We start from the raw sequence: 16,821 nt of genomic DNA on the forward strand, positions 1-16,821 counted from the left end.
GCAGAGGGGGATGGACGTCAGACACCAGTGGGATGTGTGCTGAGTAGTCATGGGCAAAGTGATTCACTGAACTGAGTTGAGACACATGACTCAGTTCAGTGAAGTGTCTTGAGTCAGTGTCTCGGCTCATGAGTCATGACTCATGACTCATTTGTATTTTAATGTATTGCAGAGACTGCACTGCACATGAATCAGTGAGTTGCCAGGGCTGGCAGATCAGTGCTGGACTCATTAAGGGAGTTATTCAGCTGCAGTGATTGTGCAGTGTATCTGGGGGAGGCAGCTGCTTATGCACTGATTGTTAATAATATATTAACATAGATTCACTGTTATGTTGATATATTATTAATAACCGCTTATTGCATACTAGTTACAGAATATGCACATTACTTCTGGCTGAGGAGAAAAAGCTTTAACAGCCATGAAACACATCATCCAGTCTGTAACTAAACCAAATATATATATATATATTTTTACTTTGCATACTTTGCTAATTGGATGATTTTAGGTGGGCTTGGATTTATTATATTATCCACTATCTAGCCTGCAGGGAGTTTGCCACCCACAATCACAATGAGCAGGAACTGTGAGTTGAGAACACTGTACCACGGGGGCTCCACCTCCTGCAGGCTTATGCTGCATGAATCAGATCCATCCACTGAGTCACTGAGTCTACACAGTGTACAACTGTCTCAACTCACTGGCAGACTCAGGATGAATCATGATTCATGACATGACTCAGGCACAGCAGCACAGCACTCACTGACTGGTGAGTCGTGACTGCTCCCTCCCCCCTCCCACTGGGTGTCACCTGGTATAGCCGCTGGCCAATCACAGCTAAAGACACTCAGCAGAAGACACTGAGTGAAGGACACACTGAGTTTCCTCCCTCTGGCTGAGAGAAGCTGCTGCTGCAGCTGTCTCCACTCATTACACAGTGAGTAACTCGAATCATTCACACTTCCTGATGATTCCAGTCACTGTGTTGAGACAGTGAGTCAGTAGCCATCTCTAGTGCTGAGAAAGCCTGTATCTGCCGGAGTGTTACAGAGTGCCTGTGAGATTCAAGCAGTGATCAGCGTGGTTTGAAGTAAACATTCCACATGCTGTGATTTACTGCAGCTCAGACGGAGACAGCAATAGTTCTTGTGCACAGAGGAGAAGCAGCGCTGCATGGTGAGACAACGGAGTTCGTGTGGGGTGGCCCCCTGAGTAAACAGATCATCACTACAGTCATAGGACACGTGAGTCTGGCTAAGTTAGCCACTGAGTTCTGGCGTAGCCTAATGACTGGGACAGTCTCATACACTATACTAAACAGCTGCGTTCGGGTGTAAAGACTCATAATTAGCCTCTGAAGAAGAGTGAAGTAATATAAAGCCCCCCTCTGCCCCTCCGTAGACTACAAGGCTGGCAGACTATATAAGAGAGAGACTCTGGTCACGAATGACTGAACACTGCCTTACAAGCTAAATCACTGCTATCTCAGTGAAACTGACATTGATTAGACATTGAGCATTTAGAAGTGATCCTCCACACTGCGGGCACCACCTGAGAACAAATAGAAATTAACAAGACTATATCCCTCATACAGAGGGGAAATTAAGCAGACTTCCAGTTTGGGATCTCCACTTTAAATAGTGATCTGTTGGGGCTCCTCCTCGATACAGCAATTGGTGACATTTCCACTATACTTGCCAGTCCCTACATATTATATGGAAATCAAGCTTTATCAAAGGACTGCAATCCTAAAATCCTGTGCACTGGTATAAAATCAACATTTGGACACTATTCATGTTATGTGTGTTCGGGTACCCAATGCTAATGTTTATACAGTAATTAAGCATAGTTGTGATAATTGATTGGTGTCTTGTTTGAAGTCTATTTTTGAAAGGTGTTAAAATCCCTTAACAGGCCTAATAAAGGGTCACAGAGTTGGGCCCTGCCTAAAGGTCCAATAATCTGAGTCACTCAAGTAATAACCCTAGAGTGGTTGTGCCTATTACTGATTTATGCAGATAACGGTTAGTAAGTTATATACATATTGTCATTATGGTGAAAGAAAGATAGTATCAGGCAACAAGTAATCATATGCAGAGTTTGTGCTTAAAGTTGTCATTATTGTGATCCCATGTATTATACTGAGTTGCTACTGTGCTAGTGTACAGGCTATATTGCATGCACTGGTTCTTGAAATAAATACACCTGCATTATTAATGAACGTTGTTTTTCATATTCAAAAGTGTGTTACTCATACCTACAGACCTCTCCGCTAAGAGAATAGGAGTATCATCGTGAAGCTGAGTTCTGGTAAGCACACTGCCATAAGGGGCTAACCTGAGGGTACCACAAGTTGAATTTGGCGTCCTACAAACAGGATAACGAACGGGGAAAAGAACATGTCCGTGACAGACCAAAACAAAGAGACACCGGCAACGCCACAGCCGGGTACGTCGGGAACAAGAATAACCGCAGCACCAACAATGGCAAATGAGAATCCTATTACACTCCCATATTACTTTGGAGCACCATGGCTTCCTACATACTCAGGGGATAAGAACAAGAAAGATTCAAGTTCATGGACAGTATTCAAGAACAAGTTACAATCTATGTATAGACTCTATCCCCTGGCTAACCAACAACAAGTCGAAATATTGATCGGCCAACTAAAAGACTCAGCTCTAAGAGAGGTATTATCGCCGGACACCGAGAAAAGAGATGTAGAACAAATATTCCAGCGTTTAGCGACAATATTCGACACAAGCACGGTGGCAGAATTAAAATCTGACTTATATGCCAGAAAGCAACACTCCGGGGAGTCACTACGAGATTTTGCCCTGAGCTTACAAGAGGCGCTGAAGAAAATACAAGAGATGGACCCCTCGGAAGTAAAAGAGAAGGATGAGACGCTAATCAACCAGTTCATGGAAGGCGCAAGCGGAGAAGGAATCGGCGCCCAACTGCGGTTACTGAGGATCCAATGCCCTAGAGATTCGTTTCTAGATTTCAAGGAGGCTGCTATTAAAGTGATTGGCTCACCCCGGCTCAATAAAGCTCACTTCCAAGAGATGCCAGGTTACCAAGAGAAGAAGGATAATGAAGTCCTCTAAAAGCCGACCCAAGAGGCCCCTGAATCAAAACGAGCAGTTGTACAGACGGGACAGAATTCCCAAGTCGATTCAGTGAATGACCTGAAAGGTCGAATAGAAGAATTAACCATAGAGATGGATACCATGAGTCGGGAGCTACAGAGGTTAAGGAGACGGGCGCCTCCAGAAAGGAATGAGTCCAATTGGAGGGCAGGTCGGAGGGAAGGATAAAACGATTGGTGGGAACCCCCTCCAGGAAGAGGTAGAAGAGATACTGACCAATTTGACTCATTAGGCTGACCTATATGCCGAAGATGTAACCGAAGTGGCCACGTAGAACGGAATTGCCGGCTATCGGAGCCGTTAAACGACAACTCCCCGAGGCCAGGGACCACCCCTCGGGGAGAATCAACCCTATAGGTCCAACCCCAGAAGATTGGTGTCCCAAATACGTGGGCCGGTGCCCTGTCATCACCATTTGGATTAATGGAACCCCTGTACTAGCCATGCTCGACACAGGATCACAAGTGACCACCATCCAGGCAGGGGCATACTACCAGCATTGGGGCACGATGGACATGATCCCTCCACCCCCATCATGGCTAAGGCTGATGGCCAGCAACGGGCTTGATATCCAGTGCAGGGGCTACACGTCAAGATTGGACAAGCCGAGCTGATTAATCAAGGGTGCCTGATCACTGATGTGGATGATCTGACTATTCCTCCTATCATTGTGGGGATGAATATACTTCAAAGTTGCCCAACCGAGCTAATCTCAGCCTTAAAGACAGAACTTATCGCAGTACCATCCGATACACAGAGGGCCCTCAGCGTGACGATAAGAACCCTACAGGGACAGGTGTTGACTGACCTTCAGCAGAATCAACTGGGAGCTGGGTGCAAAGATCGACGACAAGATCAAGGAGGAAGAAACAGGTCGCGATGGGACCTTCCAAGAGAGCCAGGCCGACGCATCACCGACCTATTTGACTCACTGGGACGACCGATATGGCGACGATGCAGATGAAGTGGGCACATTGAATGTAACTGTCGACAGCCTTCAAGAAGAGAGGAGAGAGTAGGACCGCCCAGGAAAAGACAGCCAAGGGATACTGGTACAAATACAGTAGTGCAGAACCAGGTTAGCGTGTGTGGCATATTATCTGTGTCACACGCCAGAGGCGGCGTTCGCCGCGCTTACCCCTGCGTGTCTGCTGGTCGGTGTTGCGGCCTCTGCCTTCGGTGGGCCACGGGCTCCGGCGTCTGGCTGGCGCGGCTCCCGGCGGTTCTCCGGGGCATGGGCGCCGCCATGACACCCGGCATCACGTGGACGGGGGCAGGTGACGTCATCAGACTGCTCCGCCAATCCAGCGGTGGCGGGGAATTCAAAGTCAGACGCCGGACAGAGCCTCAGCGCCTGAGTATCGTCTTTCCCTGACGTGGATGCCATCGCTCTTGTTTCCGGCAAGGATCTCTGCAGTTGTACTCCAGTGTCTCCGGCATTTCCAGGTGCCAGTTCGCTGCACCGGTTCCAGTGTATTCAGCGGCCGGTATATCTCTCTGCGGTCCAGTCACCAGTGCTCCTAGGAATCAGCGTGGGCTGCGGGCCTAAATCACCGTTCTCAAGTTCTACGAATCACCAGCGTCTTAAACCCCTGCCCTTCAGCTCTTCACATCATTAGCGTCTCAGTCACAGTTCACAAGTTTTACAAATCAACAGCGTCTCAAACCCCTGCACTTCAGTTCTTCACATCATCAGCGTCTCAGTCACCGTTCACAAGTTCTACAAATCAACAGCGTCTCAAACCCCTGCACTTCAGTTCTCACATCATAAGCGTCTCAGTCACCGTTCCCAAGTTCTACAAATCAACAGCGTCTTTAACCCCTGCACTTCAGTTCTTCACATCATCAGCGTCTCAGTCACCGTTCACAAGTTCTACAAATCAACAGCGTCTTAAACCACTGCACTTAAGTTCTTCAAATCATCAGCGTCCTAAACCTCTGCACTTAAGTTCTTCAATTTACCAGTGTCTTCACCTCCGCTCACAATTCTTTATCCATCTGTGCCTTTAATCATCATTTATAAGTTCCTCAAGTTATCAGTGACTTTTAAACATCACCCACAGTTTCTTCAGTTACCAGTATCTCTAGTATTGCTCACAAAACCCTTCAGTGGGTCTGGACATTCCCTCATTAATTCCTCTTTGACATATGACTTTAAGTTGTTTTTTCCCTGCAATAAAGTTCTTCAATATTTCATCAAACTCCACTGTCAGCGTCCTGTATGAGGAAATCCTATATTAGGCCACCCCTTTTCCGGCTCAGTTGTGGTTCCTCTTCCCAACCATCAGAAGAATCCCCGAGTTCACAGCACCCTCAGTCTAGGCCAGTGACAGTATACTCAGGCCCCATGGACCCGGGGAATCGGAACCCAGAGGCAAGCACCATGCAGGACCTGGTTTCCCGGGTACAGAGTCAGGAAGCAGCACAGAATTAGGTGATGCATTATCTCCAGGAATTATCTGGCCGGCTGGATCAAATCCAGACTTCGCTGGCTTCAGTGGTTCCAGCTCCAGTTCCAGTATCCGCTCCAGTGGTTGTCTCTGGCAATGTTCCCTCCTTGTCTGGAACCAGGTCACGCCTTCAGCTTCCCACTCCTCCTCGTTATAACGGGAATCCGAAAAATTGCCGTGGATTCCTCAAGCAGTGGGAGGTACATTTCGAACTCCTCTCACATAACTTCCCTACTGATCGGTCTAAAGTGGCATACATTATCTCTTTTTGCTTGAGGGTTCAGCGTTGGAGTGGGTGTCACCTTTGTGGGAGCGATCAGATCCTTTAGTTTCTAGTTATACCAACTTCATCACGTCATTCCGAAGGATCTTTGATGAGCCCCGCAGGACGACTGCTGCCTCAGCTGACTTGCTCCGAGTTCGACAAGGCTCTCGTACAGTGGGACAGTATGTAATTCACTTTCAAACTATAGCTTCTGAACTGAGCTGGAATAATGATGCCCTTCGGGCTGCTTTTTGGAACGGGCTCTCGGATCGTTTAAAAGACGAATTGATTACTAGAGATCTGCCAGATTCCTTGGAAGAGTTGATCTCACTCTGTGTAAAGGTAGATCTTTGCATGCAGGAACGAGGTAGTGAACGTAGTCGGTCAGATCGGTCGAGACTCCGATCTCTTCCTTCTAAGCAAACAGTTAATTCAAGTTCAGACGAACCCATGCAGATTAATCGGTCTCGGCTGTCCCCAGAAAAGCGTCAGCGTCGTCGTGAGGGTAGACTTTGCCTCTACTGTGGAGCCGCGGATCATTTTCTCAAGTCTTGCAAGTCTCGCCCGGGAAACGGGCAGTCCTAGCTTGTTCTGGAGAAGTCGAGCTAGGGTTTTTTTCTCAATCTTCTCCGGCAGTGGATTGTCTACTCTCTGTGTCTCTGTTTTCTGAGTCTGAAGTCAAAACCGTTAAGGCACTGTTGGACTCAGGAGCTGCAGGGAATTTTATTTCCCTTTCCTGTGCCCAGAATCTGAGTTTGAAGTTACAGTCGGTCGAACGACCTATTACGATAACTGCTATTAATGGTACCCAAATTCCTAATGCTCTGATTACAAGTCGTACTATGCCAATCAAGCTGCAAGTGGGAGCTTTGCACCAAGAACATCTGGAGTTCCTTGTGATTCAGGAGATGCCTCATGATCTCATCCTTGGTCTTCCCTGGCTCAAGCTTCACAACCCTCACGTCGACTGGAGGTCGACACAGATAATTTCTTGGAGTCCATTCTGTCACTCGAATTGTCTTACTCCTGTCTACCCGCTTCGTGTATCGTCCAAGTCGGATGTAGAGCTTATTCCAGAGGCTTATCGGGAGTTTACAGATGTGTTCTCGGAACAGGCGGCCGATAAGTTACCACTGCATAGACCCTGGGACTGTCCTATTGAGCTCATTCCGGGGAAAATGCCACCTCGGGGTCGTACTTATCCTTTGTCAATACCTGAGACTCAAGCCATGTCAGAATATATCAAGTCTAATCTGCAGAAGGGATTCATCCGCCCCTCTACTTCCCCAGCGGGAGCAGGCTTCTTCTTTGTGAAGAAAAAAGACGGAGGCCTGAGGCCATGTATCGACTATCGTGGTCTAAATGAAGTCACCATTAAGAATAAGTATCCTTTGCCGCTCATCACGGAGCTTTTTGATAGAGTTCGCGGAGCTCGAGTCTTCACTAAGCTCGACTTAAGGGGAGCTTATAACTTGATACGTATCTGACAAGGGGACGAATGGAAGACGGCCTTCAATACTAGGGACGGGCATTATGAGTACCTGGTAATGCCGTTTGGCCTCAGCAACGCCCCCGCCGTCTTCCAGGGATTCATTAATGAAGTCTTTCGGGACATGTTATACCTAAATGTAGTGGTATATTTGGATGATATCCTGATATTTTCGAAGAATCTCACTGAGCACAGAATACAAGTTAAAGAGGTACTCCTTTGGTTGCGAGAGAACCATCTTTACGGCAAGATTTCCAAGTGCACCTTTGAGGTCCCCTCTATTCCATTTCTGGGTTACATTATTTCAGGCACGGAGTTGCGTATGGATCCGGAGAAACTTTCTGCTATTCGGGACTGGACTCAGCCTCTTTCCTTGAAAGCAGTGCAACGATTTCTAGGGTTCGCAAATTACTACCGGAAATTCATAAGGGGTTTCTCTACTATTGTGGCGCCTATTACTGCCCTAACCAAGAAGGGGGCTAACCCAAGCCATTGGTCCTCTGAAGCTGTGGCAGCGCTCGCTCAGTTGAAGGCAGCCTTTATGACCGCTCCGGTACTTCAGCAACCAGACTTTCTAAAACCATTCTTTCTGGAGGTTGATGCTTCTACGGTATGCATTGGTGCCGTACTTTCGCAGTACGCTCCAGATGGGAAGTTACATCCATGTGGTTTCCATTCTTGCACGTTCTCCCCTGCTGAACTAAATTACACCATTGGAGACAAGGAGCTGTTGGCAATAAAATCTGCTTTGGAAGAATGGAGATATCTTTTGGAAGGTGCTAAACACCTAATTACGATTTTCACGGATCACAAAAATTTGCTGTATCTCAAGACGGCCCAGTGCTTGAATCCCCGTCAAGCAAGATGGGCGCTCTTCTTTGCCCGATTTTCGTTTGTCATTAAGTACCGGGCTGGAACTCTTAACACCAAGGCGGATGCCCTATCCTGTTCCTTAATGGCTTCGGATGAGGAAAATTCAGTTGAAAAGGCGTTGATCCTCAGTCCAGTTTCTATTTCTGCGGCTCCCACCGCGTTGGGTCCTCCTCCTGGAAGACTGTCTGTGCCAGCTAAATTTCGACCAAGATTATTGCAGTGGGCTCACATTTCCAAGTTTTCTGGCCATCCTGGAGTTCGAAAGATGTGGGAATTTCTACGAAGATCTTACTGGTGGAACACTATGAAGAAGGACGTTCAAGAGTATGTCAGCTCGTGTCCTCAATGTGCTCAGCACAAAATTCTTCGTCTACCTCCTGCGGGGTTGTTGCACCCATTGTCCATTCCTAAGAGGCCTTGGACTCATATCTCTATGGACTTTGTTACTGAACTGCCTCTCTCTAAGGGTCATAACACCATCTGGGTAATTATCGACCGATTCTCTAAGATGGCACATTTTGTTTCGTTGACCGGGTTACCATCAGCTTCTAAGTTGGCTTTGTTATTTATTCGGGAACACTTCCGCCTGCACGGGTTACCTCTGGAAATAGTTTCTGATTGAGGGGTACAGTTTACGGCAAGATTCTGGAGAGCCCTCTTTACGGCACTACAAATAAAACTCAAGTTTTCATCCGCTTACCATCCACAGACCAATGGGCAAACTGAACGCGTCAATCAAGATTTAGAGACTTTTCTCCGTGTTTACCTCTCCCCCTCACAAGACAATTGCGTGGAGTTGTTGCCTTGGGCCGAGTTCGCCCATAATCATCTATACCACTGCTCGACTGGTGAGTCTCCATTTTTCATTAATTATGGATTTCATCCCCAAGTTCCAGAATTACCCATTTGTCCTCCAGAAGAAGTTCCTGCTGCAGCCTCTACTCTCCGGCATTTCAGTCAAATCTGGAGTCGAGTTCATGCCAACCTCAAGAGAGTTTCTGGCCGCTATAAGTTCTTTGCGGATAGGAAGCGACGGGCAGCTCCTCAATACAAGGTTGGTGACAGGGTATGGCTCTCTACCCGCAATCTCTGTTTAAAGGTGCCCACTATGAAGTTCGCTCCAAGGTTCATTGGTCCTTATCCCGTGTTACAAGTCTTGAATCCAGTTGTCTGCAAATTGGGATTGCCTTCCCATCTCCGGATACCAAATTCCTTCCATGTCTCTCTTCTTCGCCCTCTTGTTTTGAACCGGTTTCATTCCAAGTCCCCAAGGCCAACCTCTGCAGAGGCTGAAGTGGGTACGGACTTTGAGATCAAAGCTATTCTTGATTCTCGCTATCTTCACAAGAATCTACAGTATTTGGTGGAATGGAAAGGTTTTGGCCCCGAGGAAAGGAGCTGGGTCAAAGCTCCTGAGGTTACGGCTCCTCGACTGGTGCGGATGTTCCATTCCAGACATCCAACAAAACCTGGAAAGTGTCCAGGGGCCACTCATGGAGGAGGGGGTACTGTCACACGCCAGAGGCGGCGTTCGCTGCGCTTACCCCTGCGTGTCTGCTGGTCGGTGTTGCTGCCTCTGCCTTCGGTGGGCCACGGGCTCTGGCGTCTGGCTGGCATGGCTCCCGGCGGTTCTCCGGGGCATGGGCGCCGCCATGACACCCGGCATCACGTGGACGGGGGGCAGGTGACGTCATCAGACTGCTCCGCCAATCCAGCGGTGGCGGGGAATTCAAAGTCAGACGCCGGACAGAGCCTCAGCACCTGAGTATCGTTTTTCCCTGATGTGGATGCCAGCGCTCTTGTTTCCGGCGAGGATCTCTGCAGTTGTACTCCAGTGTCTCCGGCATTTCCAGGTGCCAGTTCGCTGCACCGGTTCCAGTGTAGTCAGCGGCCGGTATATCTCTCTGCGGTCCAGTCACCAGTGCTCCTAGGAATCAGCGTGGGTTGCGGGCCTAAATCACCGTTCTCAAGTTCTACGAATCACCAGCGTCTTAAACCCCTGCACTTCAGTTCTTCACATCATCAGCGTCTCAGTCACAGTTCACAAGTTTTACAAATCAACAGCGTCTCAAACCCCTGAACTTCAGTTCTTCATATCATCAGCATCTCAGTCGCCGTTCACAAGTCTACAAATCAACAGCGTCTCAAACCCCTGCACTTCAGTTCTCACATCATCAGCGTCTCAGTCACCGTTCCCAAGTTCTACAAATCAACAGCGTCTTTAACCCCTGCACTTCAGTTCTTCACATCATCAGCGTCTCAGTCACCGTTCACAAGTTCTACAAATCAACAGCGTCTTAAACCACTGCACTTAAGTTCTTCAAATCATCAGCGTCCTAAACCTCTGCCCTTAAGTTCTTCAATTTACCAGTGTCTTCAACTCCGCTCACAAGTTCTTTATCCATCTGTGCCTTTAATCATCATTTATAAGTTCCTCAAGTTATCAGTGACTTTTAAACATCACCCACAGTTTCTTCAGTTACCAGTATCTCTAGTATTGCTCACAATACCCTTCAGTGGGTCTGGACATTCCCTCATTAATTCCTCTTTGACATATGACTTTAAGTTGTTTTTTCCCTGCAATAAAGTTCTTCAATATTTCATCAAACTCCACTGTCAGCATCCTGTATGAGGAAATCCTATATTAGGCCACCCCTTTTCCGGTTCAGTTGTGGTTCCTCTTCCCAACCATCGGAAGAATCCCCGAGTTCACAACACCCTCAGTCTAGGCCAGTGACAATCTGATGGTGATGTTCAGCAAGCTAGCGCACGAAGAATTGCAGGCAATGTCATGTGGTTCAGTGTATCACATGGCTATGGTTTTATAAAGCGAGTGGACACTAAACAAAGAGTATACGTGCACTATACTGGCGTTCAGAAGACCAACCCGAAAGAGTGCTTCCGGAGCCTGAGAAGAAACGACATGGTCGAGTTTGAATTGGCGAATGGGAAGAAAGGCATCAAAGCCATTAACGTGACTGGTCCCAGTGGTGTTCCAGTAAAAGGCAACAAGTATGCGACAGATCGCGATCAACATTGGTGCTATCCACGTTATGGAGGTCCTCCACACAACTGTCAGAGAAACGACCAATACTGCAAAGGTGGAGAGAGGATGAGAGTAGTCGAAAGTGCCACTGATAGAAGGAACGCTGTCCCTCCAAGGCCTGAAGAGAGAGGTGTGGGCGAAAATCCCATGTCATATCTGTACCCAGGGAGGTATGGCCCTGCTAACGAGTATAGTACCATAAGTGGTGACAAGAGGTCAATGGTTGTTCATTGTAACCAGCTAAAGAAATACTTGTCTAGTCATCGAGAGGCGGTGGAACCACAGCTCACAGAGGCGGAGAGGTCGAGTACACCTGAGTCCCCGTGCAGTAGCGATCCTACTGCTGAAATGTTGAATGTGTTTCGGCCAGTGTGGGGGCTGTTACACCCTACGATCAGGTCTGAAACTGTACCCTGTTCTATGTCTGACATTGGTAATGATAATGTGGTAGATGTCTGTCCCCTTGTACCGAATGTGCCTTTTCCTGATGTAACTGAGTCAATTGATCAAAGTGAGGTAATTGGCCCATCAGAAGAGAGATGGTCGACCCGCTCTACGCGGGGCCAACTGCCGGCCCGATACAGATATTAATGTACTTTTATTCATTAACTTTTGACAGGTCTCTGTATTATAAGGCGTGAGGACACGCCTCATTTCAGTGGGGAATTTGTGGCATCCCAGTCCTGAGGGATACCCCTTTTATGGAAACATAGGAAAGGGTTACAAGCTGTGGCTCGGCTGTGTCACTTGTGAACTTAATGAACTGTGACAGTCTGGAATTCTGCAATTGCAGCCTGGGTGCTAGGCTACCGAGGCTGTGCAAAACGGAAGCAATCTGGAAGGTGTTGAGACCCGGGAGAATCTGACTGTGCCTGAGAGGAGAGCAGGAAAAAGCAGAGAAGATTTATAGGCTGCAGAGGGGGATGTGACGTCAGACGCCAGTGGGATGTGTGCTGAGAAAGCCTGTATCTGCCGGAGTGTTACAGAGTGCCTGTGAGATTCAAGCAGTGATCAGCGTGGTTTGAAGTAAACATTCCACATGCTGTGATTTACTGCAGCTCAGACGGAGACAGCAATAGTTCTTGTGCACAGAGGAGAAGCAGCGCTGCACGGTGAGACAACAGAGTTCGTGTGGGGTGGGCCCCTGAGTAAACAGATCATCACTACAGTCATAGGACACGTGAGTCTGGCTAAGTTAGCCACTGAGTTCTGGAGTAGCCTAAAGACTGGGACAGTCTCATATACTGTACTAAACATCTGCGTTCGGGTGTAAAGACTCATAATTAGCCTCTGAAGAAGAGTGAAGTAATATAAAGCCCCCCTCTGCCCCTCCGTAGACTACAAGGCTGGCAGCCTATAAGAGAGAGACTCTGGTCACGAATGACTGAACACTGCCTTACAAGGTAAATCACTATTATCTCAGTGAAACTGACATTGATTATACATTGAGCATTTAGAAGTGATCCTCCACACTGCGGGCACCACCTGAGAACAAATAGAAATTAACAAGACTATATCCCTCATACAGAGAGGAAATTAAGCAGACTTCCAGTTTGGGATCTCCACTTTAAATAGTGATCTGTTGGGGCTCCTCCTCGATACAGCATTTGGTGAAATTTCCACTATACTTGCCAGTCCCTACATATTATATGGAAATCAAGCTTTATCAAAGGACTGCAATCCTAAAATCCTGTGCACAGGTATAAAATCAACATTTGGACACTATTCATGTTATGTGTGTTCGGGTACCCGATGCTAATGTTTATACAGTAATTAAGCATAGTTGTGATAATTGATTGGTGTCTTGTTTGAAGTCTATTTTTGAAAGGTGTTAAAATCCCTTAACAGGCCTAATAAAGGGTCACAGAGTTGGGCCCTGCCTAAAGGTCCAATAATCTGAGTCACTCAAGTAATAACCCTAGAGTGGTTGTGCCTATTACTGATTTATGCAGATAACGGTTAGTAAGTTATATACAAGTTGTCATTACGGTGAAAGAAAGATAGTATCAGGCAACAAGTAATCATATGCAAAGTTTGTGCTTAAAGTTGTCATTATTGTGATCCCATGTATTATACTGAGTTGCTACTGTGCTAGTGTACAGGCTATATTGCATGCACTGGTTCTTGAAATATATACACCTGCATTATTAATGAACGTTGTTTTTCATATTCAAAAGTGTGTTACTCATACCTTCAGACCTCTCCGCGAAGAGAATAGGAGTATCATCGTGAAGCTGAGTTCTGGTAAGCACATTGCCATAAGGGGCTAACCTGAGAGTACCACACAGACAAGATGGCACTATTCAAAAACTAGTCCCCAAACAGCACATGATGCAAAGAAGAAAAATAGGTGCAATTAGGTAGCTGGATGGCTAAGCTAAGCGACACAAGTGTGCGGCACAAACACCTGGCCCATCTAGGAGTGGCACTGCAGTGTCAAACAGGATGGCACTTAAAAAAAATAGTCCCCAAACAGCACATGATGCAAAGAAGAAAAAGAGGTGCAAGATGGAATTGTCCTTGGGAAATCCCACCGACACTTATGTTGTATAAACAGGACAAGCACACTTTAACAAACCAATAATTTCGGCTACAGGGTCTGCCACACGACTGTGGCTGAAATGACTGGTTTGTTTGGGCCCCCACCAAAAAAGAAGCAATCAATCTCTCCTTGCACAAACTGGCTCTACAGAGGCAAGATGTCGACCTCATCCTTATCCTCCGATTCCTCACCCTTTTCACTGTGTACATCCTCCTCACAGAGTATTAATTCGTCCCCACTGGAATCCACCATCATAGGTCCCTGTGTACTTTCTGGAGGCAATTGCTGGAAAAGGTCTTCCCGGGGGAATTTATAATTAATTTTGATGAACATCATCTTCTCCACATTTAGAGGAAGTAACTTCCTACGCTGATCGCTGACAAAGTTACCGGCTGCACTAAACACTCTTTCGGAGTACACACTGGAGGGGGGGCAACTTAGGTAAAATAAAACCAGTTTGTGCAAGGGCCTCCAAATTGCCTCTTTTTCTTGCCAGTATACATACGGACTGTCTGACATGCCTACTTGGATGCTGTCTCTCATATAATCCTCCACCATTCTTTCAATGGTGACAGAATCATATGCAGTGACAGTAGACATGTCAGTAATCGTTAGCAGGTCCTTCAGTCCGGTCCAGATGTCAGCTTTTGCTCCTGACTGCCCTGCATCACTGCCAGCGGGTGGGCTAGGAAATGTCATCCTTTTCCTTGAAGCCCCAGTGGCGGGAGAAATTGAAGGAGGAGCTGTTGACAGGTCACATTCCGCTTGAGTTGACAATTTACTAACCAGCAGGTCTTTGCACCTCTGCACACTTGTGTCTGCTGGATAGAGAGATACAACGTATGCTTTAAACCTAGGATCGAGCACAGTGGCCAAAATATAGTGCTCTGATTTCAACAGATTGACCACCCTTGAATCCTGTCAAAGCGAATAAAGGGCTCCATCCACAAGTCCCACATACTTTGCGGAATCGCTCCGTTTTAGCTCCTCCTTCAATTTCTCCAGCTGCTTCTGCAAAAGCCTGATGAGGGGAATGACCTGACTCAAGCTGGCAGTGTCTGAACTGACTTCACGTGTGGCAAGTTCGAAGGGTTGGAGAACCTTGCACAAGATGGAAATCATTCTCCAATACACTTGAGTCAGGTGCATTACCCCTCCTCTGCCTATATCGTAGGTGGCTGTATAGGCTTGAATGGCCTTTTGCTGCTCCTCTATCCTCTGAAGCATATAGAGTGTCGAATTCCACCTCGTTACCACCTCTTGCTTCAGTTGATGGCGGGGCAGGTCCAGGAGTGTTTGCTGGCGCTCCAGTCTTTGGCAAGCGGTGGCAGAATGCCGAAAGTGGCCCACAATTTTTCGGGCCACCGACAGCATCTCCTGCACACCCCTGTTATTTTAAAAAAAATTCTGCACCACCAAACTAATTGTATGTGCAAAACATGGGACATGCTGGAATTTGACCAGTTGTAATGCACGCACAAGGGGGTTAATTCCAAGCTGATGGCAGCAGGAATTTAGTTAGCAATTGGGCAAAACCATGTGCACTGCAGGGGAGGCAGATTTAACATGTGCAGAGAGAGTTAGATTTGGGTGGGTTATTTTATTTCTGTGCAGGCAAAATACTGGCTGCTTTATTTTTACACTGAAAATTAGATTGCAGATTGAACACACCCCACCCAAATATAACTCTCTCTGCACATGTTAAATCTGCCTCCCCTGCAGTGCACATGGTTTTGCCCAATTGCTAACTAAATTCCTGCTGCCATCAACTTGGAATTACCCCCAATATTGGTGGCGTTGTCCGATATAACAAATCAGAAAAAGGATTGGTAGAGTCTGCACAGGATCACTCAATTGAGGTGATAAATATTGTAGAATGATATTATTAAAGCAAAAAGCTCTAATATATATAAACCAACATCTGGCCAGTATACAACACAAATAATTAGTATTAGGCGCTGGGTTGGTGGTGCTCCCAGAGATAGTTCAGTAAACTGATACACAAAAAAAGGGGGGGAATGGTTCCTGTATAGTACCGGAGCCAAAAGAAAAAAGAAAGACTATATGTCTTTTCTGGGGCACACTTGTAATGAAGATGAAATGATGAGTTTTATTTAAAATGTAACTTTTATTGTCAACCTTCATAAAATATTGACTATAGGCAAAAAGGAAGGGGGGGAGTGAAGGAAGGTAATGATAACTACAAAATGTTGTTAAATGGCTATACTATAGTCTTAATAACTCAAATCAAAGGAATATTTTCGATATAATAACGATAAAGATTGGCTTAATGGTTCTGTGAGCGAAAATATATGGGTGTCTCCAAAAAATTATTATTATGAAAATCATATATATTAGTATGAAAAATTTCTCCCTGAAATTGTGACAATTTGACTTGTGGTGAAAATATCACTGGAAGAAAAAATCAAAACAAATAACCAAATAATAGATTGTACCTGGCTCTACTCAAATTTCTGAGAGTATTAAGGATTTACAAGAAAAAAGGGGGAGAGAAGAAGGAAGAAAATAATCCTAAGTCCTGTGTCCTGGGTTTGGATAAAAATACCTGCAGTACCCGGTATTCCCTGGTGGTCTCCCAACCAGGTACTGACCTGGCCCACAGTGCTTGGCTTCCAAGATCAGACGAGGTTGGGCATACTCAGTATGGTCTGACCGCAGGTAGATATATCCCACACCTGATGACACCAGGAACTTTGTATCCTAGATTCTGAGAGAGTTTCCCAGAGTTTTCTTGTGGAGGCCCATAATTCTGTAATGATGTGATGAGCGCTCCTGAATCTGTAAAGAAGTAGTGTCAAATGTCCTCTGATATTCTCTCACACCTGAGAGATAGCGTAAGGTCTGCCGGGTCTTGATTTCAAGGGCGGGATGTTTCGGTGCCACCTCTTTTAAGAGGGGAGTCTTCTAACCCATATAGTAATGGCTGTAGGTCCTATTAACACCAAAGCAGTCACTGGTTCTGATACTTGAACTCTCTCTTCAA

The 16,821-nt window shown here is 46.5% G+C and overlaps 1 pseudogene; it reads right to left on the reverse strand.

Annotated features, from left to right (window-relative positions):
- Positions 1-16,380: 16,380 nt before the first annotated feature.
- LOC134946022 (5S ribosomal RNA) lies at positions 16,381-16,498 on the reverse strand (annotated as a pseudogene).
- Between the last annotated feature and the right edge of the window lie 323 nt (positions 16,499-16,821).

The sequence above is a fragment of the Pseudophryne corroboree genome, chromosome 7 (assembly GCF_028390025.1).
Source record: "Pseudophryne corroboree isolate aPseCor3 chromosome 7, aPseCor3.hap2, whole genome shotgun sequence".
NCBI lineage: Eukaryota > Metazoa > Chordata > Amphibia > Anura > Myobatrachidae > Pseudophryne > Pseudophryne corroboree.